Source organism: Centroberyx gerrardi, chromosome 24 (genome assembly GCF_048128805.1).
Source record: "Centroberyx gerrardi isolate f3 chromosome 24, fCenGer3.hap1.cur.20231027, whole genome shotgun sequence".
NCBI classification, from domain to species: domain Eukaryota; kingdom Metazoa; phylum Chordata; class Actinopteri; order Beryciformes; family Berycidae; genus Centroberyx; species Centroberyx gerrardi.
The window spans coordinates 1470224-1498189 of record NC_136020.1 but is presented as its reverse complement, the minus strand read 5'-3'; positions in this window follow the sequence as shown (position 1 = coordinate 1498189).

Below are 27966 nucleotides of genomic sequence, written 5' to 3'. Positions count from 1 at the left end.
GTTTAAGAAAATTGAATATTTAGTGACAATCACAGCCTCTACAGTCTGTAGAGTCTGCTAGAGTGCGTGATGACATCACGCACTCTAGCGTTCGAACAGTCCTCCCATAGACTTACATTGTAAAACAGAAAAATAGAAAAAAGTAGAATATTTTAAAAAGTAGAAATCAGATTGCTTATAAAAATACAAGCACGCATCTCCTAAAGAAGCCGAACAGTGGAAAGTTTGAACGGAGTCTCTAGGTGAAAGTATGTGGAAGGAGTTAGGTGCCGAAGAAATGTACGGTGGGGAATATTATCTGCAATACTAGAAAGGTGCATTTTCTGGAGAAAATGCGTGTGATTGCTGAGCGTGCAAACTGTTGCTCGTGACAGCCCATAGTAACGAATACCTAGCATATGTGGTGTGTGTAGGCACGTGTGGGCGTGGGCGTGTGCGTGTTTCTTAACATGACTGACCGTGGATCGTCTGTTCAAATTGAAACGGCTGAACCAAAGTATAATATGTGTATGTAATGTTAAAACTGTGAGAAATGTGGCAGTTTAAAACACTTCTGTGAAGGAGCTGTAATGAGTGTCAAAGTGATAAGTAATAATGTTAGAAATGTACTAAAATTTCATAATAGTAACAAGTACAAAAGTAAGAAAATATGTAGGGAGGCTTATGTGTAAAAGGTGGAAGGAGATAGTAGGAAGACTATTTTGTAAAATCTGGAAGGTACAAGGAGTATGAATAGCAGGTATGAAGAGTAGATATATATTCAGTTGAAAAAAACAGAAAATACGAAAGTGACAAGTAATAATGTTAGAAATGTACTAAAATGTAACAGTACTAAGAAGTAAAAAGGTATAAAAATATGTAGTTGGTAGGAAGACTACGAAGGCTAACAAACTATCTGTTAGTAGGAAGGCTTATGTGAAAAGCTGGAAGGTACTAGTAGTATGAAGAGTAGGAAGGCAGTGACAAGTAATAATGTTAGAAATGTACTAAAATGTAATAATACTAACAAGTAAAAAAGGTATGAAAATATGTAAAAGACATGTTGAAATGAAGAAGAGTGAAATAAGCACAAGTGCTGCATGTGTAAGAGAGGAGGAGTGCAGCATAAAATACTGTGAAATAGAGTGGGAATGTTCTAAAATGTACTAAAATGTAACAGTACTAAGAAGTAAAAAGGTATAAAAATATGTAGTTGGTAGGAAGACTACGAAGGCTAACAAACTATCTGTTAGTAGGAAGGCTTATGTGAAAAGCTGGAAGGTACTAGTAGTATGAAGAGTAGGAAGGCAGTGACAAGTAATAATGTTAGAAATGTACTAAAATGTAATAATACTAACAAGTAAAAAAGGTATGAAAATATGTAAAAGACATGTTGAAATGAAGAAGAGTGAAATAAGCACAAGTGCTGCATGTGTAAGAGAGGAGTGCAGCAGAAAATACTGTGAAATAGAGTGGGAATGTTCTAAAATGTACTAAAATGTAACAGTACTAAGAAGTAAAAAGGTATAAAAATATGTAGTTGGTAGGAAGACTACGAAGGCTAACAAACTATCTGTTAGTAGGAAGGCTTATGTGAAAAGCTGGAAGGTACTAGTAGTATGAAGAGTAGGAAGGCAGTGACAAGTAATAATGTTAGAAATGTACTAAAATGTAATAATACTAACAAGTAAAAAAGGTATGAAAATATGTAAAAGACATGTTGAAATGAAGAAGAGTGAAATAAGCACAAGTGCTGCATGTGTAAGAGAGGAGGAGTGCAGCAGAAAATACTGTGAAATAGAGTGGGAATGTTCTAAAATGTACTAAAATGTAACAGTACTAAGAAGTAAAAAGGTATAAAAATATGTAGTTGGTAGGAAGACTACGAAGGCTAACAAACTATCTGTTAGTAGGAAGGCTTATGTGAAAAGCTGGAAGGTACTAGTAGTATGAAGAGTAGGAAGGCAGTGACAAGTAATAATGTTAGAAATGTACTAAAATGTAATAATACTAACAAGTAAAAAAGGTATGAAAATATGTAAAAGACATGTTGAAATGAAGAAGAGTGAAATAAGCACAAGTGCTGCATGTGTAAGAGAGGAGGAGTGCAGCAGAAAATACTGTGAAATAGAGTGGGAATGTTCTAAAATGTACTAAAATGTAACAGTACTAAGAAGTAAAAAGGTATAAAAATATGTAGTTGGTAGGAAGACTACGAAGGCTAAAAAAACTTTCTGTTAGTAGGAAGGCTTATGTGAAAAGCTGGAAGGTACTGGTAGTATGAAGAGTAGGAAGGCAGTGACAAGTAATAATGTTAGAAATGTAGTAAAATGTAATAATACTAAGAAGTAAAAAATGTATGAAAGTATGTAAAAGACATGTTGAAATGGAGAAGAGTGAAATAAGCAGAAGAGCTGCATGTGTAAGAGAGCAGCAGAAACTACTGTGAAATAGAGTGGAAATGTACTAAAATATACTAAAATGTAACAATACTAAGAAGTAAAAAGGTATAAAAATGTGCAGCTGGTAGGAAGAGTAGGAAGGCTTATGTGAAAAGCTGGAAGGTACTAGTAGTATGAAGAGTAGGAAGGCAGTGACAAGTAATAATTTTAGAAATGTACTAAAATGTAATAATACTAAGAAGTAAAAAAGGTATGAAAATATGTAAAAGACATGTTGAAATGGAGAAGAGTGAAATAAGCACAAGAGCTGCATGTGTAAGAGAGCAGCAGAGCAGCAGAAACTACTGTGAAAGAGTGGAAATGTACTAAAATGTACTAAAATGTAACAATACTAAGAAGCAAAAAGGTATAAAAATATGTAGTTGGTAGGAAGACTATGAAGGCGAACAAACTATCTGTTAGGAAGGCTGATGTGAAAAGCTGGAGGGTACTAGTAGTATGAAGAGTAGGAAGGCAGTGACAAGTAATAATGTTAAAAATGTACTAAAATGTATTAATACTAACAAGTAAAAAAGGTATGAAAATATGTTAAAGATATGTTGAAATGGAGAAGAGTGAAATAAGCAGAAGAGCTGCATGTGTAAGAGAGCAGCAGAGCAGCAGAAACTACTGTGAAAAAGAGTGGAACACTAGTGTCAAACAAACGTTAATATCTCAAAAACTATACATCGCATCGCTTATATATTGACATTGTGAGTGAGAGCAGAAGCAGCTGAAGGGTTTGGTGTATAATATGTGTATGTAGTATTAAAGTTGTGTGAACTGTCACAGTTTAAAAATGTGTGAATTTAGTAAAAAGTACAGCCTGTAAAGTCTGCTAGAGTGAATTGTGACATCACGCACTCTAGCGTAGCTCCATAGGCTGCCATTATAAAGGTTTAAAAAAGTATAAAACTTAAACTGTGATTACTCAAAAAGTACAAAAGGTATGAAAAAGCTGAATAAGAGTAATAAAGTACTAAAAGTGGTGACCCGTTTAAAGTTTGAATGGAGTGTCTAGCTTAAAGTATGAAAGAGTAGTTAGAGTTCAAAGAGGGCATGGTTTGAACATTCCGCCCATAGACTCCCATTGTAAAAAAAAGTCGAAAAAAGTAGAATAGTTTAAAAAGTAGAATAGATATCAAAAAGTTGAATACACGCGCCTATGTCCTAAACAAGCTGAACATTTTAAAGTTTGAACGGAGTTTCTAGCTAAAAGTATGAAGGAGGAGATAGGTGCCAAAAAAGTGTACGGATTAATAATAATAATAATAATAATAATAATAATAATAATAAATAGTGGGAATATTATACCTGTGATTGCTGAGTCAGCAATCACACAACTAGAAAGGTGCATTTTCTGGAGAAAATGCGTGTGATTGCTGAGCGTGCAAACTGTGGCACTGGTGCAGTTTAGTGTGGGTACAACTCACCCTTTCTGTTGGCTGTCTGTGGCTGGTCTATCACTCTCCTCTTTCCCTCTTTCTTATCCTATGGCTGTATCTATGTCACATATTTCTGTCTGTGTGTGTGTGTGTGTGCGCGCGGGTGTTTTTGAACATGACTGTGGATCGTCTGTTCAAACTGAAACGGCTGAAGCAAAGTATAATATGTGTATGTAATGTTAAAACTGTGAGAAATGTGGCAGTTTAAAACACTTCTGTGAAGGAGCTGTAATGAGTGTCAAAGTGATAAGTAATGATGTTAGAAATGTACTAAAATGTAAAAATAGTGAGAAGAAAAGGGTGAGCAAATGTGTAAAAGACACATTAAAATGGAGAAGATTGAAAAATTGAGAAGTGTGTGTCCAACAACGTGAGTGAGAGAAATGTTGCAAGGTACTAGTAGTATGAAAAGTAGGAAGAGTAAGAAGGCAGTGACAAGTAATAATGTTAGAACTGTACTAAAATGTAATAATACTAATAAGTAAAAAAGGTATGAAAGTATGTAAAAGACATGTTGAAATGGAGAAGAGTGAAATAAGCAGAAGAGCTGCATGTGTAAGAGAGCAGCAGAAACTACTGTGAAATAGAGTGGAAATGTACTAAAATATACTAAAATGTAACAATACTAAGAAGTAAAAAGGTATAAAAATGTGCAGCTGGTAGGAAGAGTAGGAAGGCTTATGTGAAAAGCTGGAAGGTACTAGTAGTATGAAGAGTAGGAAGGCAGTGACAAGTAATAATTTTAGAAATGTACTAAAATGTAATAATACTAAGAAGTAAAAAAGGTATGAAAATATGTAAAAGACATGTTGAAAAGGAGATGAGTGAAATAAGCAGAAGAGCTGCATGTGTAAGAGAGCAGCAGAGCAGCAGAAACTACTGTGAAAGAGTGGAAATGTACTAAAATGTACTAAAATGTGACAATACTAAGAAGCAAAAAGGTATAAAAACATGTAGTTGGTAGGAAGACTATGAAGGCGAACAAACTATCTGTTAGGAAGGCTGATGTGAAAAGCTGGAGGGTACTAGTAGTATGAAGAGTAGGAAGGCAGTGACAAGTAATAATGTTAAAAATGTACTAAAATGTATTAATACTAACAAGTAAAAAAGGTATGAAAATATGTTAAAGATATGTTGAAATGGAGAAGAGTGAAATAAGCAGAACAGCTGCATGTGTAAGAGAGCAGCAGAGCAGCAGAAACTACTGTGAAAAAGACTGGAACACTAGTGTCAAACAAACGTTAATATCTCAAAAAGTATACATCGCATCGCTTATATATTGACATTGTGAGTGAGAGCAGAAGCAGCTGAAGGGTTTGATGTATAATATGTGTATGTAGTATTAAAGTTGTGTGAACTGTCACAGTTTTAAAATGTGTGAATTTAGTAAAAAGTACAGCCTGTAAAGTCTGCTAGAGTGAATTGTGACATCACGCACTCTAGCGTAGCTCCATAGGGTCCCATTATAAAGGTTGAAAAAAGTATAAAACGTAAACTGCGATTACTCAAAAAGTACAAAAGGTATCAAAAAGCTGAATTAAAGTGATAAAGTACTAAAAGTGGTGACCCGTTTAAAGTTTGAATGGAGTTAATAGCTTAAAGTATGAAAGAGTAGTTAGAGTTCAAAGAGGGCATGGTTTTAACATTCCGCCCATAGACTTCCATTGTAAAAAAAAGTAGAAAAAAGTAGAATAGTTTAAAAAGTAGAATAGATATCAAAAAGTTGAACAAACGTTAATAACTCAAAAACTATACATCATATTGCTTATATATTTACATTGTGAGTGAGAGCAGAAGTAGCTGAAGAGTTTAATATATAACATATGTATGTAATGTTAAAGTTGTGTAAGTGATTGAAGGTTAAAAGACAAAATCTGTTCAAAAAAGGCACACACAATATAGCACTGGTGTCGAACAAACATCCATATCTCAAAAACTACAAATCCCATCACTTAGATATTTACATTGTGATACACGGAAGAAGTATGTGAAGAGTTTGATATATAATATAAGTATGTAGTGTGAAAATTGTGGGAGGTACTACAGTTTAAATACTGCAAGTGTAAAAAGAAAAATTTGTTTAAAGTAGTCAAAATACTGTAAAGCAGTAGTGTTGAACAAACGTCCCTAACTCAAAAACTACAAGTGCTATCACTTAGATATTTACATTGTGAGTGACAGAAGAAATAGCCAAAGACTTTGATGTCAAATATATGTCTGTAGTGTGAAAATTGTGGGAATAGTGACAGTTTTGACAAGTGTACAAGACAAGGCTGTTCAAAGGAGAGAAAAGTACTGTAAAACACAGTTTTGCACTAGTGTTGAACAAGCGTCCCTAACTCAAAAAGTATAAAAGCTATGAGTTAGATATTGACATTGTGAGTGGCAGAAGAAGTAGCAGAACAGTTTGATATCTAATATGTGGATGTAGTGTGAAAGTTGTGGGAGTCATGACCGTTTAAGAAAATTGAATATTTAGTGACAATCACAGCCTCTACAGTCTGTAGAGTCTGCTAGAGTGCGTGATGACATCACGCACTCTAGCATTTGAACAGTCCTCCCATAGACTTACATTGTAAAACAGAAAAATAGAAAAAAGTAGAATATTTTAAAAAGTAGAAATCAGATTGCTTATAAAAATACAAGCACGCATCTCCTAAAGAAGCCGAACAGTGGAAAGTTTGAACGGAGTCTCTAGGTGAAAGTATGTGGAAGGAGTTAGGTGCCAAAGAAATGTACGGTGGGGAATATTATCTGCAATACTAGAAAGGTGCATTTTCTGGAGAAAATGCGTGTGATTGCTGAGCGTGCAAACTGTTGCTTGTGACAGCCCATAGTAACGAATACCTAGCATATGTGGTGTGTGTAGGCACGTGTGGGCGTGGGCGTGTTTCTTAACATGACTGACTGTGGATCGTCTGTTCAAATTGAAACGGCTGAACCAAAGTATAATATGTGTATGTAATGTTAAAACTGTGAGAAATGTGGCAGTTTAAAACACTTCTGTGAAGGAGCTGTAATGAGTGTCAAAGTGATAAGTAATAATGTTAGAAATGTACTAAAATTTCATAATAGTAACAAGTACAAAAGTAAGAAAATATGTAGGAAGGCTTATGTATAAAAGGTGGAAGGAGATAGTAGGAAGACTATTTTGTAAAATCTGAAAGGTATAAGGAGTATGAATAGCAGGTATGAAGAGTAGGTATATATTCAGTAGAAAAAAACAGAAAGTAAGAAAGTGGCAAGTATGAAAATATGTAAAAGACATGTTAAAATGGAGAAGAGTGAAAAAAGGACAAGTGGAGAAGAGCTGCATGTGTAAGACAGCAGCAGTGGAACAGAAAGTAGTGTGACAGAGTGGAGCCCTAGTGTTGAACAAACGTTAATAACTCAAAAACTATACATCATATTGCTTATATATTTACATTGTGAGTGAGAGCAGAAGTAGCTGAAGAGTTTAATATATAACATATGTATGTAATGTTAAAGTTGTGGAAGTGATTGAAGGTTAAAAGACAAAATCTGTTCAAAAAAGGCACACACAATATAGCACTGGTGTCGAACAAACGTCCATATCTCAAAAACTACAAATCCCATCACTTAGATATTTACATTGTGATACACGGAAGAAGTATGTGAAGAGTTTGATATATAATATAAGTACGTAGTGTGAAAATTGTGGGAGGTACTACAGTTTAAATACTGCAAGTGTAAAAAGAAAAAGCTGTTTAAAGTAGTCAAAAGACTGTAAAGCAGTAGTGTTGAACAAACGTCCCTAACTCAAAAACTACAAGTGCTATCACTTAGATATTTACATTGTGAGTGACAGAAGAAATAGCCAAAGACTTTGATGTCAAATATATGTCTGTAGTGTGAAAATTGTGGGAATAGTGACAGTTTTGACAAGTGTACAAGACAAGGCTGTTCAAAGGAGAGAAAAGTACTGTAAAACACAGTTTTGCACTAGTGTTGAACAAGCGTCCCTAACTCAAAAAGTATAAAAGCTATGAGTTAGATATTGACATTGTGAGTGGCAGAAGAAGTAGCAGAACAGTTTGATATCTAATATGTGGATGTAGTGTGAAAGTTGTGGGAGTCATGACCGTTTAAGAAAATTGAATATTTAGTGACAATCACAGCCTCTACAGTCTGTAGAGTCTGCTAGAGTGCGTGATGACATCACGCACTCTAGCATTTGAACAGTCCTCCCATAGACTTACATTGTAAAACAGAAAAATAGAAAAAAGTAGAATATTTTAAAAAGTAGAAATCAGATTGCTTATAAAAATACAAGCACGCATCTCCTAAAGAAGCCGAACAGTGGAAAGTTTGAACGGAGTCTCTAGGTGAAAGTATGTGGAAGGAGTTAGGTGCCAAAGAAATGTACGGTGGGGAATATTATCTGCAATACTAGAAAGGTGCATTTTCTGGAGAAAATGCGTGTGATTGCTGAGCGTGCAAACTGTTGCTTGTGACAGCCCATAGTAACGAATACCTAGCATATGTGGTGTGTGTAGGCACGTGTGGGCGTGGGCGTGTTTCTTAACATGACTGACTGTGGATCGTCTGTTCAAATTGAAACGGCTGAACCAAAGTATAATATGTGTATGTAATGTTAAAACTGTGAGAAATGTGGCAGTTTAAAACACTTCTGTGAAGGAGCTGTAATGAGTGTCAAAGTGATAAGTAATAATGTTAGAAATGTACTAAAATTTCATAATAGTAACAAGTACAAAAGTAAGAAAATATGTAGGAAGGCTTATGTATAAAAGGTGGAAGGAGATAGTAGGAAGACTATTTTGTAAAATCTGAAAGGTATAAGGAGTATGAATAGCAGGTATGAAGAGTAGGTATATATTCAGTAGAAAAAAACAGAAAGTAAGAAAGTGGCAAGTATGAAAATATGTAAAAGACATGTTAAAATGGAGAAGAGTGAAAAAAGGACAAGTGGAGAAGAGCTGCATGTGTAAGACAGCAGCAGTGGAACAGAAAGTAGTGTGACAGAGTGGAGCCCTAGTGTTGAACAAACGTTAATAACTCAAAAACTATACATCATATTGCTTATATATTTACATTGTGAGTGAGAGCAGAAGTAGCTGAAGAGTTTAATATATAACATATGTATGTAATGTTAAAGTTGTGGAAGTGATTGAAGGTTAAAAGACAAAATCTGTTCAAAAAAGGCACACACAATATAGCACTGGTGTCGAACAAACGTCCATATCTCAAAAACTACAAATCCCATCACTTAGATATTTACATTGTGATACACGGAAGAAGTATGTGAAGAGTTTGATATATAATATAAGTACGTAGTGTGAAAATTGTGGGAGGTACTACAGTTTAAATACTGCAAGTGTAAAAAGAAAAAGCTGTTTAAAGTAGTCAAAAGACTGTAAAGCAGTAGTGTTGAACAAACGTCCCTAACTCAAAAACTACAAGTGCTATCACTTAGATATTTACATTGTGAGTGACAGAAGAAATAGCCAAAGAATTTGATGTAAAATATATGTCTGTAGTGTGAAAATTGTGGGAATAGTGACAGTTTTGAAAAGTGTACAAGACAAGGCTGTTCAAAGGAGAGAAAAGTGCTGTAAAACACAGTTTTGCACTAGTGTTGAACAAACGTCCCTAACTCAAAAAGTATAAAAGCTATGGGTTAGATATTGACATTGTGAGTGGCAGAAGAAGTAGCTGAACAGTTTGATATCTAATATGTGGATGTAGTGTGAAAGTTGTGGGTGTCATGACCGTTTAAGAAAATTGAATATTTAGTGACAATCACAGCCTCTACAGTCTGTAGAGTCTGCTAGAGTGCGTGATGACATCACGCACTCTAGCATTTGAACAGTCCTCCCATAGACTTACATTGTAAAATAGAAAAATAGAAAAATGTAGAATATTTTAAAAAGTAGAAATCAGATTGCTTAGAAAAATACAAGCACGCATCTCCTAAAGAAGCCGAACAGTGGAAAGTTTGAACGGAGTCTCTAGGTGAAAGTATGTGGAAGGAGTTAGGTGCCGAAGAAATGTACGGTGGGGAATATTATCTGCAATACTAGAAAGGTGCATTTTCTGGAGAAAATGCGTGTGATTGCTGAGCGTGCAAACTGTTGCTTGTGACAGCCCATAGTAACGAATACCTAGCATATGTGGTGTGTGTAGGCACGTGTGGGCGTGGGCGTGTTTCTTAACATGACTGACTGTGGATCGTCTGTTCAAATTGAAACGGCTGAACCAAAGTATAATATGTGTATGTAATGTTAAAACTGTGAGAAATGTGGCAGTTTAAAACACTTCTGTGAAGGAGCTGTAATGAGTGTCAAAGTGATAAGTAATAATGTTAGAAATGTACTAAAATTTCATAATAGTAACAAGTACAAAAGTAAGAAAATATGTAGGAAGGCTTATGTATAAAAGGTGGAAGGAGATAGTAGGAAGACTATTTTGTAAAATCTGAAAGGTATAAGGAGTATGAATAGCAGGTATGAAGAGTAGGTATATATTCAGTAGAAAAAAACAGAAAGTAAGAAAGTGGCAAGTATGAAAATATGTAAAAGACATGTTAAAATGGAGAAGAGTGAAAAAAGGACAAGTGGAGAAGAGCTGCATGTGTAAGACAGCAGCAGTGGAACAGAAAGTAGTGTGACAGAGTGGAGCCCTAGTGTTGAACAAACGTTAATAACTCAAAAACTATACATCATATTGCTTATATATTTACATTGTGAGTGAGAGCAGAAGTAGCTGAAGAGTTTAATATATAACATATGTATGTAATGTTAAAGTTGTGGAAGTGATTGAAGGTTAAAAGACAAAATCTGTTCAAAAAAGGCACACACAATATAGCACTGGTGTCGAACAAACGTCCATATCTCAAAAACTACAAATCCCATCACTTAGATATTTACATTGTGATACACGGAAGAAGTATGTGAAGAGTTTGATATATAATATAAGTACGTAGTGTGAAAATTGTGGGAGGTACTACAGTTTAAATACTGCAAGTGTAAAAAGAAAAAGCTGTTTAAAGTAGTCAAAAGACTGTAAAGCAGTAGTGTTGAACAAACGTCCCTAACTCAAAAACTACAAGTGCTATCACTTAGATATTTACATTGTGAGTGACAGAAGAAATAGCCAAAGAATTTGATGTAAAATATATGTCTGTAGTGTGAAAATTGTGGGAATAGTGACAGTTTTGAAAAGTGTACAAGACAAGGCTGTTCAAAGGAGAGAAAAGTGCTGTAAAACACAGTTTTGCACTAGTGTTGAACAAACGTCCCTAACTCAAAAAGTATAAAAGCTATGGGTTAGATATTGACATTGTGAGTGGCAGAAGAAGTAGCTGAACAGTTTGATATCTAATATGTGGATGTAGTGTGAAAGTTGTGGGTGTCATGACCGTTTAAGAAAATTGAATATTTAGTGACAATCACAGCCTCTACAGTCTGTAGAGTCTGCTAGAGTGCGTGATGACATCACGCACTCTAGCATTTGAACAGTCCTCCCATAGACTTACATTGTAAAATAGAAAAATAGAAAAATGTAGAATATTTTAAAAAGTAGAAATCAGATTGCTTAGAAAAATACAAGCACGCATCTCCTAAAGAAGCCGAACAGTGGAAAGTTTGAACGGAGTCTCTAGGTGAAAGTATGTGGAAGGAGTTAGGTGCCGAAGAAATGTACGGTGGGGAATATTATCTGCAATACTAGAAAGGTGCATTTTCTGGAGAAAATGCGTGTGATTGCTGAGAGTGCAAACTGTGGCACTGGTGCAGTTTAGTGTGGGTACAGCTCACCCTTTCTGTTGGCTGTCTGTGACTGGTCTATCACTCTCCTCTTTCCCTCTTTCTTATCCTATGGCTGTCATGGTATGTAGTGTTAAAGTTGTGGAAGTGGTTGAAGTTTCAAAGAAACAATCTGTTCAAAATAAGCACACCTGGTATAGCACTGGTGTTGAACAAACATTCATATCTCAAAAACTGAAAGATAGTCTATTAAAAAGCTAGAGAGTAGAGTGAGACAGACAGACAGACAGACAGAGAGAGTGTGTGTGTGGCCCCCCACGTGTGTATGAAAATGGACAAGTGCAGAGCGCTGCATTAGGAGAGCAGCAGTGGCCCAAGTGGAGCTCAAACGTTCATAATTCAAAAACTACAAATCCCATCACTTAGATGTTTACACTGTGAGAGAGAGCAGGACTGGCTGAACATTTTAATGTGTAAAATATGCATGTAGTGTTAACATTTTGGAAATTGTGACAGTTCAAATATGTGTAAACAGAAAAAAGCTGTTCATAACAGCCAAAAACAGTATAGCACTAGTGTTGAACAAGCCATCATAGCTAAAAACCTACAAATCCCACAACTTAGGTATTTACATTGTGAGAGACAGAAGAAGTATGTGAACATTTTGATATATAATATATGTATGTAGTGTGTATTGTGGGAACTACTACAGTTTAAATACTGCATGTGTAAAAAGAAAAAGCTGTTTAAAATAGGCAAAATTACTGTAAAGCACTAGTGTTGAACAAACAGCCCTAACTCAAAAAGTATAAACGTTATGGCTTAGATATTGACATTGTGAGTGGCACAAGAAGTAGCTGAACAGTTTGATATCTAATATGTGGATGTAGTGTGAATGTTGTGGGAGTGATGACAGTTTAAGAAAATTGAATATTTAATGAAAATCACAGCCTCTACAGTCTGTAGAGTCTGCTAGAGTGAGTGATGACATCAGGTGCTCTAGCGTAGCTCCATAGGCTGCCATTATAAAGATTGAAAAAAGTCTAAAACTTAAACTGTGATTACTCAAAAAGTACAAAAGATATCAAAAAGCTGAATTAAAGTGATAAAGTACTAAAAGTGGTGACCTGTTTAAAGTTTGAATGGAGTTTCTAGCTGAAAGTATGAAAGAGTAGTTAGAGTTAAAACGGGGCATGGTTTGAACAGTCCTCCCATAGACTTACATTGTAAAACAGAAAAATAGAAAAAAGTAGAATATTTTAAAAAGTAGAAATCAGATTGCTTATAAAAATACAAGCACGCATCTCCTAAAGAAGCCGAACAGTGGAAAGTTTGAACGGAGTCTCTAGGTGAAAGTATGTGGAAGGAGTTAGGTGCCGAAGAAATGTACGGTGGGGAATATTATCTGCAATACTAGAAAGGTGCATTTTCTGGAGAAAATGCATGTGATTGCTGAGCGTGCAAACTGTTGCTCGTAACAGCCCATAGTAACGAATACCTAGCATATGTGGTGTGTGTAGGCACGTGTGGGCGTGGGCGTGTGCGTGTTTCTTAACATGACTGACCGTGGATCGTCTGTTCAAATTGAAACGGCTGAACCAAAGTATAATATGTGTATGTAATGTTAAAACTGTGAGAAATGTGGCAGTTTAAAACACTTCTGTGAAGGAGCTGTAATGAGTGTCAAAGTGATAAGTAATAATGTTAGAAATGTACTAAAATTTCATAATAGTAACAAGTACAAAAGTAAGAAAATATGTAGGGAGGCTTATGTGTAAAAGGTGGAAGGAGATAGTAGGAAGACTATTTTGTAAAATCTGGAAGGTACAAGGAGTATGAATAGCAGGTATGAAGAGTAGATATATATTCAGTTGAAAAAAACAGAAAATACGAAAGTGACAAGTAATAATGTTAGAAATGTACTAAAATGTAACAGTACTAAGAAGTAAAAAGGTATAAAAATATGTAGTTGGTAGGAAGACTACGAAGGCTAACAAACTATCTGTTAGTAGGAAGGCTTATGTGAAAAGCTGGAAGGTACTAGTAGTATGAAGAGTAGGAAGGCAGTGACAAGTAATAATGTTAGAAATGTACTAAAATGTAATAATACTAACAAGTAAAAAAGGTATGAAAATATGTAAAAGACATGTTGAAATGAAGAAGAGTGAAATAAGCACAAGTGCTGCATGTGTAAGAGAGGAGGAGTGCAGCAGAAAATACTGTGAAATAGAGTGGGAATGTTCTAAAATGTACTAAAATGTAACAGTACTAAGAAGTAAAAAGGTATAAAAATATGTAGTTGGTAGGAAGACTACGAAGGCTAACAAACTATCTGTTAGTAGGAAGGCTTATGTGAAAAGCTGGAAGGTACTAGTAGTATGAAGAGTAGGAAGGCAGTGACAAGTAATAATGTTAGAAATGTACTAAAATGTAATAATACTAACAAGTAAAAAAGGTATGAAAATATGTAAAAGACATGTTGAAATGAAGAAGAGTGAAATAAGCACAAGTGCTGCATGTGTAAGAGAGGAGTGCAGCAGAAAATACTGTGAAATAGAGTGGGAATGTTCTAAAATGTACTAAAATGTAACAGTACTAAGAAGTAAAAAGGTATAAAAATATGTAGTTGGTAGGAAGACTACGAAGGCTAACAAACTATCTGTTAGTAGGAAGGCTTATGTGAAAAGCTGGAAGGTACTAGTAGTATGAAGAGTAGGAAGGCAGTGACAAGTAATAATGTTAGAAATGTACTAAAATGTAATAATACTAACAAGTAAAAAAGGTATGAAAATATGTAAAAGACATGTTGAAATGAAGAAGAGTGAAATAAGCACAAGTGCTGCATGTGTAAGAGAGGAGGAGTGCAGCAGAAAATACTGTGAAATAGAGTGGGAATGTTCTAAAATGTACTAAAATGTAACAGTACTAAGAAGTAAAAAGGTATAAAAATATGTAGTTGGTAGGAAGACTACGAAGGCTAACAAACTATCTGTTAGTAGGAAGGCTTATGTGAAAAGCTGGAAGGTACTAGTAGTATGAAGAGTAGGAAGGCAGTGACAAGTAATAATGTTAGAAATGTACTAAAATGTAATAATACTAACAAGTAAAAAAGGTATGAAAATATGTAAAAGACATGTTGAAATGAAGAAGAGTGAAATAAGCACAAGTGCTGCATGTGTAAGAGAGGAGGAGTGCAGCAGAAAATACTGTGAAATAGAGTGGGAATGTTCTAAAATGTACTAAAATGTAACAGTACTAAGAAGTAAAAAGGTATAAAAATATGTAGTTGGTAGGAAGACTACGAAGGCTAAAAAAACTTTCTGTTAGTAGGAAGGCTTATGTGAAAAGCTGGAAGGTACTGGTAGTATGAAGAGTAGGAAGGCAGTGACAAGTAATAATGTTAGAAATGTAGTAAAATGTAATAATACTAAGAAGTAAAAAATGTATGAAAGTATGTAAAAGACATGTTGAAATGGAGAAGAGTGAAATAAGCAGAAGAGCTGCATGTGTAAGAGAGCAGCAGAAACTACTGTGAAATAGAGTGGAAATGTACTAAAATATACTAAAATGTAACAATACTAAGAAGTAAAAAGGTATAAAAATGTGCAGCTGGTAGGAAGAGTAGGAAGGCTTATGTGAAAAGCTGGAAGGTACTAGTAGTATGAAGAGTAGGAAGGCAGTGACAAGTAATAATTTTAGAAATGTACTAAAATGTAATAATACTAAGAAGTAAAAAAGGTATGAAAATATGTAAAAGACATGTTGAAATGGAGAAGAGTGAAATAAGCACAAGAGCTGCATGTGTAAGAGAGCAGCAGAGCAGCAGAAACTACTGTGAAAGAGTGGAAATGTACTAAAATGTACTAAAATGTAACAATACTAAGAAGCAAAAAGGTATAAAAACATGTAGTTGGTAGGAAGACTATGAAGGCGAACAAACTATCTGTTAGGAAGGCTGATGTGAAAAGCTGGAGGGTACTAGTAGTATGAAGAGTAGGAAGGCAGTGACAAGTAATAATGTTAAAAATGTACTAAAATGTATTAATACTAACAAGTAAAAAAGGTATGAAAATATGTTAAAGATATGTTGAAATGGAGAAGAGTGAAATAAGCAGAACAGCTGCATGTGTAAGAGAGCAGCAGAGCAGCAGAAACTACTGTAAAAGAGACTGGAACACTAGTGTCAAACAAACGTTAATATCTCAAAAAGTATACATCGCATCGCTTATATATTGACATTGTGAGTGAGAGCAGAAGCAGCTGAAGGGTTTGATGTATAATATGTGTATGTAGTATTAAAGTTGTGTGAACTGTCACAGTTTTAAAATGTGTGAATTTAGTAAAAAGTGCAGCCTGTAAAGTCTGCTAGAGTGAATTGTGACATCACGCACTCTAGCGTAGCTCCATAGGGTCCCATTATAAAGGTTGAAAAAAGTATAAAACGTAAACTGCGATTACTCAAAAAGTACAAAAGGTATGAAAAAGCTGAATTAAAGTGATAAAGTACTAAAAGTGGTGACCCGTTTAAAGTTTGAATGGAGTTAATAGCTTAAAGTATGAAAGAGTAGTTAGAGTTCAAAGAGGGCATGGTTTTAACATTCCGCCCATAGACTTCCATTGTAAAAAAAAGTAGAAAAAAGTAGAATAGTTTAAAAAGTAGAATAGATATCAAAAAGTTGAATACACGCGCCTATGTCCTAAACAAGCTGAACATTTTAAAGTTTGAACGGAGTTTCTAGCTAAAAGTATGAAGGAGTAGATAGGTGCCAAAAAAGTGTACGGATTAATAATAATAATAATAATAATAACTAGAAAGGTGCATTTTCTGGAGAAAATGCGTGTGATTGCTGAGCGTGCAAACTGTTGCTTGTGACAGCCCATAGTAACGAATACCTAGCATATGTGGTGTGTGTAGGCACGTGTGGGCGTGGGCGTGTTTCTTAACATGACTGACTGTGGATCGTCTGTTCAAATTGAAACGGCTGAACCAAAGTATAATATGTGTATGTAATGTTAAAACTGTGAGAAATGTGGCAGTTTAAAACACTTCTGTGAAGGAGCTGTAATGAGTGTCAAAGTGATAAGTAATAATGTTAGAAATGTACTAAAATTTCATAATAGTAACAAGTACAAAAGTAAGAAAATATGTAGGAAGGCTTATGTATAAAAGGTGGAAGGAGATAGTAGGAAGACTATTTTGTAAAATCTGAAAGGTATAAGGAGTATGAATAGCAGGTATGAAGAGTAGGTATATATTCAGTAGAAAAAAACAGAAAGTAAGAAAGTGGCAAGTATGAAAATATGTAAAAGACATGTTAAAATGGAGAAGAGTGAAAAAAGGACAAGTGGAGAAGAGCTGCATGTGTAAGACAGCAGCAGTGGAACAGAAAGTAGTGTGACAGAGTGGAGCCCTAGTGTTGAACAAACGTTAATAACTCAAAAACTATACATCATATTGCTTATATATTTACATTGTGAGTGAGAGCAGAAGTAGCTGAAGAGTTTAATATATAACATATGTATGTAATGTTAAAGTTGTGGAAGTGATTGAAGGTTAAAAGACAAAATCTGTTCAAAAAAGGCACACACAATATAGCACTGGTGTCGAACAAACGTCCATATCTCAAAAACTACAAATCCCATCACTTAGATATTTACATTGTGATACACGGAAGAAGTATGTGAAGAGTTTGATATATAATATAAGTACGTAGTGTGAAAATTGTGGGAGGTACTACAGTTTAAATACTGCAAGTGTAAAAAGAAAAAGCTGTTTAAAGTAGTCAAAAGACTGTAAAGCAGTAGTGTTGAACAAACGTCCCTAACTCAAAAACTACAAGTGCTATCACTTAGATATTTACATTGTGAGTGACAGAAGAAATAGCCAAAGAATTTGATGTAAAATATATGTCTGTAGTGTGAAAATTGTGGGAATAGTGACAGTTTTGAAAAGTGTACAAGACAAGGCTGTTCAAAGGAGAGAAAAGTGCTGTAAAACACAGTTTTGCACTAGTGTTGAACAAACGTCCCTAACTCAAAAAGTATAAAAGCTATGGGTTAGATATTGACATTGTGAGTGGCAGAAGAAGTAGCTGAACAGTTTGATATCTAATATGTGGATGTAGTGTGAAAGTTGTGGGTGTCATGACCGTTTAAGAAAATTGAATATTTAGTGACAATCACAGCCTCTACAGTCTGTAGAGTCTGCTAGAGTGCGTGATGACATCACGCACTCTAGCATTTGAACAGTCCTCCCATAGACTTACATTGTAAAATAGAAAAATAGAAAAATGTAGAATATTTTAAAAAGTAGAAATCAGATTGCTTAGAAAAATACAAGCACGCATCTCCTAAAGAAGCCGAACAGTGGAAAGTTTGAACGGAGTCTCTAGGTGAAAGTATGTGGAAGGAGTTAGGTGCCGAAGAAATGTACGGTGGGGAATATTATCTGCAATACTAGAAAGGTGCATTTTCTGGAGAAAATGCGTGTGATTGCTGAGAGTGCAAACTGTGGCACTGGTGCAGTTTAGTGTGGGTACAGCTCACCCTTTCTGTTGGCTGTCTGTGACTGGTCTATCACTCTCCTCTTTCCCTCTTTCTTATCCTATGGCTGTCATGGTATGTAGTGTTAAAGTTGTGGAAGTGGTTGAAGTTTCAAAGAAACAATCTGTTCAAAATAAGCACACCTGGTATAGCACTGGTGTTGAACAAACATTCATATCTCAAAAACTGAAAGATAGTCTATTAAAAAGCTAGAGAGTAGAGTGAGACAGACAGACAGACAGACAGAGAGAGTGTGTGTGTGGCCCCCCACGTGTGTATGAAAATGGACAAGTGCAGAGCGCTGCATTAGGAGAGCAGCAGTGGCCCAAGTGGAGCTCAAACGTTCATAATTCAAAAACTACAAATCCCATCACTTAGATGTTTACACTGTGAGAGAGAGCAGGACTGGCTGAACATTTTAATGTGTAAAATATGCATGTAGTGTTAACATTTTGGAAATTGTGACAGTTCAAATATGTGTAAACAGAAAAAAGCTGTTCATAACAGCCAAAAACAGTATAGCACTAGTGTTGAACAAGCCATCATAGCTAAAAACCTACAAATCCCACAACTTAGGTATTTACATTGTGAGAGACAGAAGAAGTATGTGAACATTTTGATATATAATATATGTATGTAGTGTGTATTGTGGGAACTACTACAGTTTAAATACTGCATGTGTAAAAAGAAAAAGCTGTTTAAAATAGGCAAAATTACTGTAAAGCACTAGTGTTGAACAAACAGCCCTAACTCAAAAAGTATAAACGTTATGGCTTAGATATTGACATTGTGAGTGGCACAAGAAGTAGCTGAACAGTTTGATATCTAATATGTGGATGTAGTGTGAATGTTGTGGGAGTGATGACAGTTTAAGAAAATTGAATATTTAATGAAAATCACAGCCTCTACAGTCTGTAGAGTCTGCTAGAGTGAGTGATGACATCAGGTGCTCTAGCGTAGCTCCATAGGCTGCCATTATAAAGATTGAAAAAAGTCTAAAACTTAAACTGTGATTACTCAAAAAGTACAAAAGATATCAAAAAGCTGAATTAAAGTGATAAAGTACTAAAAGTGGTGACCTGTTTAAAGTTTGAATGGAGTTTCTAGCTGAAAGTATGAAAGAGTAGTTAGAGTTAAAACGGGGCATGGTTTGAACAGTCCTCCCATAGACTTACATTGTAAAACAGAAAAATAGAAAAAAGTAGAATATTTTAAAAAGTAGAAATCAGATTGCTTATAAAAATACAAGCACGCATCTCCTAAAGAAGCCGAACAGTGGAAAGTTTGAACGGAGTCTCTAGGTGAAAGTATGTGGAAGGAGTTAGGTGCCGAAGAAATGTACGGTGGGGAATATTATCTGCAATACTAGAAAGGTGCATTTTCTGGAGAAAATGCATGTGATTGCTGAGCGTGCAAACTGTTGCTCGTAACAGCCCATAGTAACGAATACCTAGCATATGTGGTGTGTGTAGGCACGTGTGGGCGTGGGCGTGTGCGTGTTTCTTAACATGACTGACCGTGGATCGTCTGTTCAAATTGAAACGGCTGAACCAAAGTATAATATGTGTATGTAATGTTAAAACTGTGAGAAATGTGGCAGTTTAAAACACTTCTGTGAAGGAGCTGTAATGAGTGTCAAAGTGATAAGTAATAATGTTAGAAATGTACTAAAATTTCATAATAGTAACAAGTACAAAAGTAAGAAAATATGTAGGGAGGCTTATGTGTAAAAGGTGGAAGGAGATAGTAGGAAGACTATTTTGTAAAATCTGGAAGGTACAAGGAGTATGAATAGCAGGTATGAAGAGTAGATATATATTCAGTTGAAAAAAACAGAAAATACGAAAGTGACAAGTAATAATGTTAGAAATGTACTAAAATGTAACAGTACTAAGAAGTAAAAAGGTATAAAAATATGTAGTTGGTAGGAAGACTACGAAGGCTAACAAACTATCTGTTAGTAGGAAGGCTTATGTGAAAAGCTGGAAGGTACTAGTAGTATGAAGAGTAGGAAGGCAGTGACAAGTAATAATGTTAGAAATGTACTAAAATGTAATAATACTAACAAGTAAAAAAGGTATGAAAATATGTAAAAGACATGTTGAAATGAAGAAGAGTGAAATAAGCACAAGTGCTGCATGTGTAAGAGAGGAGGAGTGCAGCAGAAAATACTGTGAAATAGAGTGGGAATGTTCTAAAATGTACTAAAATGTAACAGTACTAAGAAGTAAAAAGGTATAAAAATATGTAGTTGGTAGGAAGACTACGAAGGCTAACAAACTATCTGTTAGTAGGAAGGCTTATGTGAAAAGCTGGAAGGTACTAGTAGTATGAAGAGTAGGAAGGCAGTGACAAGTAATAATGTTAGAAATGTACTAAAATGTAATAATACTAACAAGTAAAAAAGGTATGAAAATATGTAAAAGACATGTTGAAATGAAGAAGAGTGAAATAAGCACAAGTGCTGCATGTGTAAGAGAGGAGTGCAGCAGAAAATACTGTGAAATAGAGTGGGAATGTTCTAAAATGTACTAAAATGTAACAGTACTAAGAAGTAAAAAGGTATAAAAATATGTAGTTGGTAGGAAGACTACGAAGGCTAACAAACTATCTGTTAGTAGGAAGGCTTATGTGAAAAGCTGGAAGGTACTAGTAGTATGAAGAGTAGGAAGGCAGTGACAAGTAATAATGTTAGAAATGTACTAAAATGTAATAATACTAACAAGTAAAAAAGGTATGAAAATATGTAAAAGACATGTTGAAATGAAGAAGAGTGAAATAAGCACAAGTGCTGCATGTGTAAGAGAGGAGGAGTGCAGCAGAAAATACTGTGAAATAGAGTGGGAATGTTCTAAAATGTACTAAAATGTAACAGTACTAAGAAGTAAAAAGGTATAAAAATATGTAGTTGGTAGGAAGACTACGAAGGCTAACAAACTATCTGTTAGTAGGAAGGCTTATGTGAAAAGCTGGAAGGTACTAGTAGTATGAAGAGTAGGAAGGCAGTGACAAGTAATAATGTTAGAAATGTACTAAAATGTAATAATACTAACAAGTAAAAAAGGTATGAAAATATGTAAAAGACATGTTGAAATGAAGAAGAGTGAAATAAGCACAAGTGCTGCATGTGTAAGAGAGGAGGAGTGCAGCAGAAAATACTGTGAAATAGAGTGGGAATGTTCTAAAATGTACTAAAATGTAACAGTACTAAGAAGTAAAAAGGTATAAAAATATGTAGTTGGTAGGAAGACTACGAAGGCTAAAAAAACTTTCTGTTAGTAGGAAGGCTTATGTGAAAAGCTGGAAGGTACTGGTAGTATGAAGAGTAGGAAGGCAGTGACAAGTAATAATGTTAGAAATGTAGTAAAATGTAATAATACTAAGAAGTAAAAAATGTATGAAAGTATGTAAAAGACATGTTGAAATGGAGAAGAGTGAAATAAGCAGAAGAGCTGCATGTGTAAGAGAGCAGCAGAAACTACTGTGAAATAGAGTGGAAATGTACTAAAATATACTAAAATGTAACAATACTAAGAAGTAAAAAGGTATAAAAATGTGCAGCTGGTAGGAAGAGTAGGAAGGCTTATGTGAAAAGCTGGAAGGTACTAGTAGTATGAAGAGTAGGAAGGCAGTGACAAGTAATAATTTTAGAAATGTACTAAAATGTAATAATACTAAGAAGTAAAAAAGGTATGAAAATATGTAAAAGACATGTTGAAATGGAGAAGAGTGAAATAAGCACAAGAGCTGCATGTGTAAGAGAGCAGCAGAGCAGCAGAAACTACTGTGAAAGAGTGGAAATGTACTAAAATGTACTAAAATGTAACAATACTAAGAAGCAAAAAGGTATAAAAATATGTAGTTGGTAGGAAGACTATGAAGGCGAACAAACTATCTGTTAGGAAGGCTGATGTGAAAAGCTGGAGGGTACTAGTAGTATGAAGAGTAGGAAGGCAGTGACAAGTAATAATGTTAAAAATGTACTAAAATGTATTAATACTAACAAGTAAAAAAGGTATGAAAATATGTTAAAGATATGTTGAAATGGAGAAGAGTGAAATAAGCAGAAGAGCTGCATGTGTAAGAGAGCAGCAGAGCAGCAGAAACTACTGTGAAAAAGAGTGGAACACTAGTGTCAAACAAACGTTAATATCTCAAAAACTATACATCGCATCGCTTATATATTGACATTGTGAGTGAGAGCAGAAGCAGCTGAAGGGTTTGGTGTATAATATGTGTATGTAGTATTAAAGTTGTGTGAACTGTCACAGTTTAAAAATGTGTGAATTTAGTAAAAAGTACAGCCTGTAAAGTCTGCTAGAGTGAATTGTGACATCACGCACTCTAGCGTAGCTCCATAGGCTGCCATTATAAAGGTTTAAAAAAGTATAAAACTTAAACTGTGATTACTCAAAAAGTACAAAAGGTATGAAAAAGCTGAATAAGAGTAATAAAGTACTAAAAGTGGTGACCCGTTTAAAGTTTGAATGGAGTGTCTAGCTTAAAGTATGAAAGAGTAGTTAGAGTTCAAAGAGGGCATGGTTTGAACATTCCGCCCATAGACTCCCATTGTAAAAAAAAGTCGAAAAAAGTAGAATAGTTTAAAAAGTAGAATAGATATCAAAAAGTTGAATACACGCGCCTATGTCCTAAACAAGCTGAACATTTTAAAGTTTGAACGGAGTTTCTAGCTAAAAGTATGAAGGAGGAGATAGGTGCCAAAAAAGTGTACGGATTAATAATAATAATAATAATAATAATAATAATAATAATAAATAGTGGGAATATTATACCTGTGATTGCTGAGTCAGCAATCACACAACTAGAAAGGTGCATTTTCTGGAGAAAATGCGTGTGATTGCTGAGCGTGCAAACTGTGGCACTGGTGCAGTTTAGTGTGGGTACAGCTCACCCTTTCTGTTGGCTGTCTGTGACTGGTCTATCACTCTCCTCTTTCCCTCTTTCTTATCCTATGGCTGTATCTATGTCACATATTTCTGTGTGTGTGTGTGTGTGTGTGTGTGTGTGTGTGTGTGTGTGCGCGTGTTTTTGAACATGACTGTGGATCGTCTGTTCAAACTGAAACGGCTGAAGCAAAGTATAATATGTGTATGTAATGTTAAAACTGTGAGAAATGTGGCAGTTTAAAACACTTCTGTGAAGGAGCTGTAATGACTGTCAAAGTGATAAGTAATAATGTTAGAAATGTACTAAAATTTCATAATAGTAACAAGTACAAAAGTAAGAAAATATGTAGGAAGGCTTATGTGTAAAAGGTGGAAGGAGATAGTAGGAAGGCTATTTTTTAAAATCTGAAAGGAATAAGGAGTATGAATAGCAGGTATGAAGAGTAGGTATATATTCAGTAGAAAAAAACAGAAAGTAAGAAAGTGGCAAGTATGAAAATATGTAAAAGACATGTTAAAATGGAGAAGAGTGAAAAAAGGACAAGTGGAGAAGAGCTGCATGTGTAAGAGAGCAGCAGTGGAACAGAAAGTAGTGTGACAGAGTGGAGCCCTAGTGTCGAACAAACGTTAATAACTCAAAAACTATACATCATATTGCTTATATATTTGCATTGTGAGTGAGAGCAGAAGTAGCTGAAGAGTTTAATATATAGCATATGTATTTAATGTTAAAGTTGTGGAAGTGATTGAAGGTTAAAAGACAAAATCTGTTCAAAAAAGGCACACACAATATAGCACTGGTGTCGAACAAACATCCATATCTCAAAAACTACAAATCCCATCACTTAGATATTTACATTGTGATACACAGAAGAGGTATGTGAAGAGTTTGATATATAATATAAGTATGTAGTGTGAAAATTGTGGGAGGTACTACAGTTTAAATACTGCAAGTGTAAAAAGAAAAAGCTGTTTAAAGTAGTCAAAAGACTGTAAAGCAGTAGTGTTGAACAAACGTCCCTAACTCAAAAACTACAAGTGCTATCACTTAGATATTTACATTGTGAGTGACAGAAGAAATAGCCAAAGACTTTCATGTAAAATATATGTCTGTAGTGTGAAAATTGTGGGAATAGTGACAGTTTTGAAAAGTGTACAAGACAAGGCTGTTCAAAGGAGAGAAAAGTACTGTAAAACACAGTTTTGCACTAGTGTTGAACAAACAGCCCTAACTCAAAAAGTATAAACATTATGGCTTAGATATTGACATTGTGAGTGGCAGAAGAAGTAGCAGAACAGTTTGATATCTAATATGTGGATGTAGTGTGAATGTTGTGGGAGTGATGACAGTTTAAGAAAATTGAATATTTAGTGACAATCACAGCCTCTACAGTCTGTAGAGTCTGCTAGAGTGCGTGATGACATCACGCACTCTAGCGTTCGAACAGTCCTCCCATAGACTTACATTGTAAAACAGAAAAATAGAAAAAAGTAGAATATTTTAAAAAGTAGAAATCAGATTGCTTATAAAAATACAAGCACGCATCTCCTAAAGAAGCCGAACAGTGGAAAGTTTGAACGGAGTCTCTAGGTGAAAGTATGTGGAAGGAGTTAGGTGCCGAAGAAATGTACGGTGGGGAATATTATCTGCAATACTAGAAAGGTGCATTTTCTGGAGAAAATGCGTGTGATTGCTGAGCGTGCAAACTGTTGCTTGTGACAGCCCATAGTAACGAATACCTAGCATATGTGGTGTGTGTAGGCACGTGTGGGCGTGGGCGTGTTTCTTAACATGACTGACTGTGGATCGTCTGTTCAAATTGAAACGGCTGAACCAAAGTATAATATGTGTATGTAATGTTAAAACTGTGAGAAATGTGGCAGTTTAAAACACTTCTGTGAAGGAGCTGTAATGAGTGTCAAAGTGATAAGTAATAATGTTAGAAATGTACTAAAATTTCATAATAGTAACAAGTACAAAAGTAAGAAAATATGTAGGAAGGCTTATGTATAAAAGGTGGAAGGAGATAGTAGGAAGACTATTTTGTAAAATCTGAAAGGTATAAGGAGTATGAATAGCAGGTATGAAGAGTAGGTATATATTCAGTAGAAAAAAACAGAAAGTAAGAAAGTGGCAAGTATGAAAATATGTAAAAGACATGTTAAAATGGAGAAGAGTGAAAAAAGGACAAGTGGAGAAGAGCTGCATGTGTAAGAGAGCAGCAGTGGAACAGAAAGTAGTGTGACAGAGTGGAGCCCTAGTGTCGAACAAACGTTAATAACTCAAAAACTATACATCATATTGCTTATATATTTACATTGTGAGTGAGAGCAGAAGTAGCTGAAGAGTTTAATATATAACATATGTATGTAATGTTAAAGTTGTGGAAGTGATTGAAGGTTAAAAGACAAAATCTGTTCAAAAAAGGCACACACAATATAGCACTGGTATCGAACAAACATCCATATCTCAAAAACTACAAATCCCATCACTTAGATATTTACATTGTGATACACGGAAGAAGTATGTGAAGCGTTTGATATATAATATAAGTATGTAGTGTGAAAATTGTGGGAGGTACTACAGTTTAAATACTGCAAGTGTAAAAAGAAAAAGCTGTTTAAAGTAGTCAAAAGACTGTAAAGCAGTAGTGTTGAACAAACGTCCCTAACTCAAAAACTACAAGTGCTATCACTTAGATATTTACATTGTGAGTGACAGAAGAAATAGCCAAAGAATTTGATGTAAAATATATGTCTGTAGTGTGAAAATTGTGGGAATAGTGACAGTTTAGAAAAGTGTACAAGACAAGGCTGTTCAAAGGAGAGAAAAGTACTGTAAAACACAGTTTTGCACTAGTGTTGAACAAACGTCCCTAACTCAAAAAGTATAAAAGCTATGAGTTAGATATTGACATTGTGAGTGGCAGAAGAAGTAGCTGAACAGTTTGATATCTAATATGTGGATGTAGTGTGAAAGTTGTGGGAGTCATGACCGTTTAAGAAAATTGAATATTTAGTGACAATCACAGCCTCTACAGTCTGTAGAGTCTGCTAGAGTGCGTGATGACATCACGCACTCTAGCATTTGAACAGTCCTCCCATAGACTTACATTGTAAAATAGAAAAATAGAAAAAAGTAGAATATTTTAAAAAGTAGAAATCAGATTGCTTATAAAAATACAAGCAGCACGCATCTCCTAAAGAAGCCGGACAGTGGAAAGTTTGAACGGAGTCTCTAGGTGAAAGTATGTGGAAGGAGTTAGGTGCCGAAGAAATGTACGGTGGGGAATATTATCTGCAATACTAGAAAGGTGCATTTTCTGGAGAAAATGCGTGTGATTGCTGAGCGTGCAAACTGTTGCTCGTGACAGCCCATAGTAACGAATACCTAGCATATGTGGTGTGTGTAGGCACGTGTGGGCGTGGGCGTGTGCGTGTTTCTTAACATGACTGACCGTGGATCGTCTGTTCAAATTGAAACGGCTGAACCAAAGTATAATATGTGTATGTAATGTTAAAACTGTGAGAAATGTGGCAGTTTAAAACACTTCTGTGAAGGAGCTGTAATGAGTGTCAAAGTGATAAGTAATAATGTTAGAAATGTACTAAAATTTCATAATAGTAACAAGTACAAAAGTAAGAAAATATGTAGGGAGGCTTATGTGTAAAAGGTGGAATGAGATAGTAGGAAGACTATTTTGTAAAATCTGGAAGGTACAAGGAGTATGAATAGCAGGTATGAAGAGTAGATATATATTCAGTTGAAAAAAACAGAAAATACGAAAGTGACAAGTAATAATGTTAGAAATGTACTAAAATGTAACAGTACTAAGAAGTAAAAAGGTATAAAAATATGTAGTTGGTAGGAAGACTACGAAGGCTAACAAACTATCTGTTAGTAGGAAGGCTTATGTGAAAAGCTGGAAGGTACTAGTAGTATGAAGAGTAGGAAGGCAGTGACAAGTAATAATGTTAGAAATGTACTAAAATGTAATAATACTAACAAGTAAAAAAGGTATGAAAATATGTAAAAGACATGTTGAAATGGAGAAGAGTGAAATAAGCACAAGTGCTGCATGTGTAAGAGAGGAGGAGTGCAGCAGAAAATACTGTGAAATAGAGTGGGAATGTTCTAAAATGTACTAAAATGTAACAGTACTAAGAAGTAAAAAGGTATAAAAATATGTAGTTGGTAGGAAGACTACGAAGGCTAACAAACTATTTGTTAGTAGGAAGGCTTATGTGAAAAGCTGGAAGGTACTAGTAGTATGAAGAGTAGGAAGGCAGTGACAAGTAATAATGTTAGAAATGTACTAAAATGTAATAATACTAACAAGTAAAAAAGGTATGAAAATATGTAAAAGACATGTTGAAATGAAGAAGAGTGAAATAAGCACAAGTGCTGCATGTGTAAGAGAGGAGGAGTGCAGCAGAAAATACTGTGAAATAGAGCGGGAATGTTCTAAAATGTACTAAAATGTAACAGTACTAAGAAGTAAAAAGGTATAAAAATATGTAGTTGGTAGGAAGACTACGAAGGCTAAAAAAACTTTCTGTTAGTAGGAAGGCTTATGTGAAAAGCTGGAAGGTACTGGTAGTATGAAGAGTAGGAAGGCAGTGACAAGTAATAATGTTAGAAATGTACTAAAATGTAATAATACTAACAAGTAAAAAAGGTATGAAAGTATGTAAAAGACACGTTGAAATGAAGAAGAGTGAAATAAGCAGAACAGCTGCATGTGTAAGAGAGCAGCAGAGCAGCAGAAACTACTGTGAAAAAGACTGGAACACTAGTGTCAAACAAACGTTAATATCTCAAAAAGTATACATCGCATCGCTTATATATTGACATTGTGAGTGAGAGCAGAAGCAGCTGAAGGGTTTGATGTATAATATGTGTATG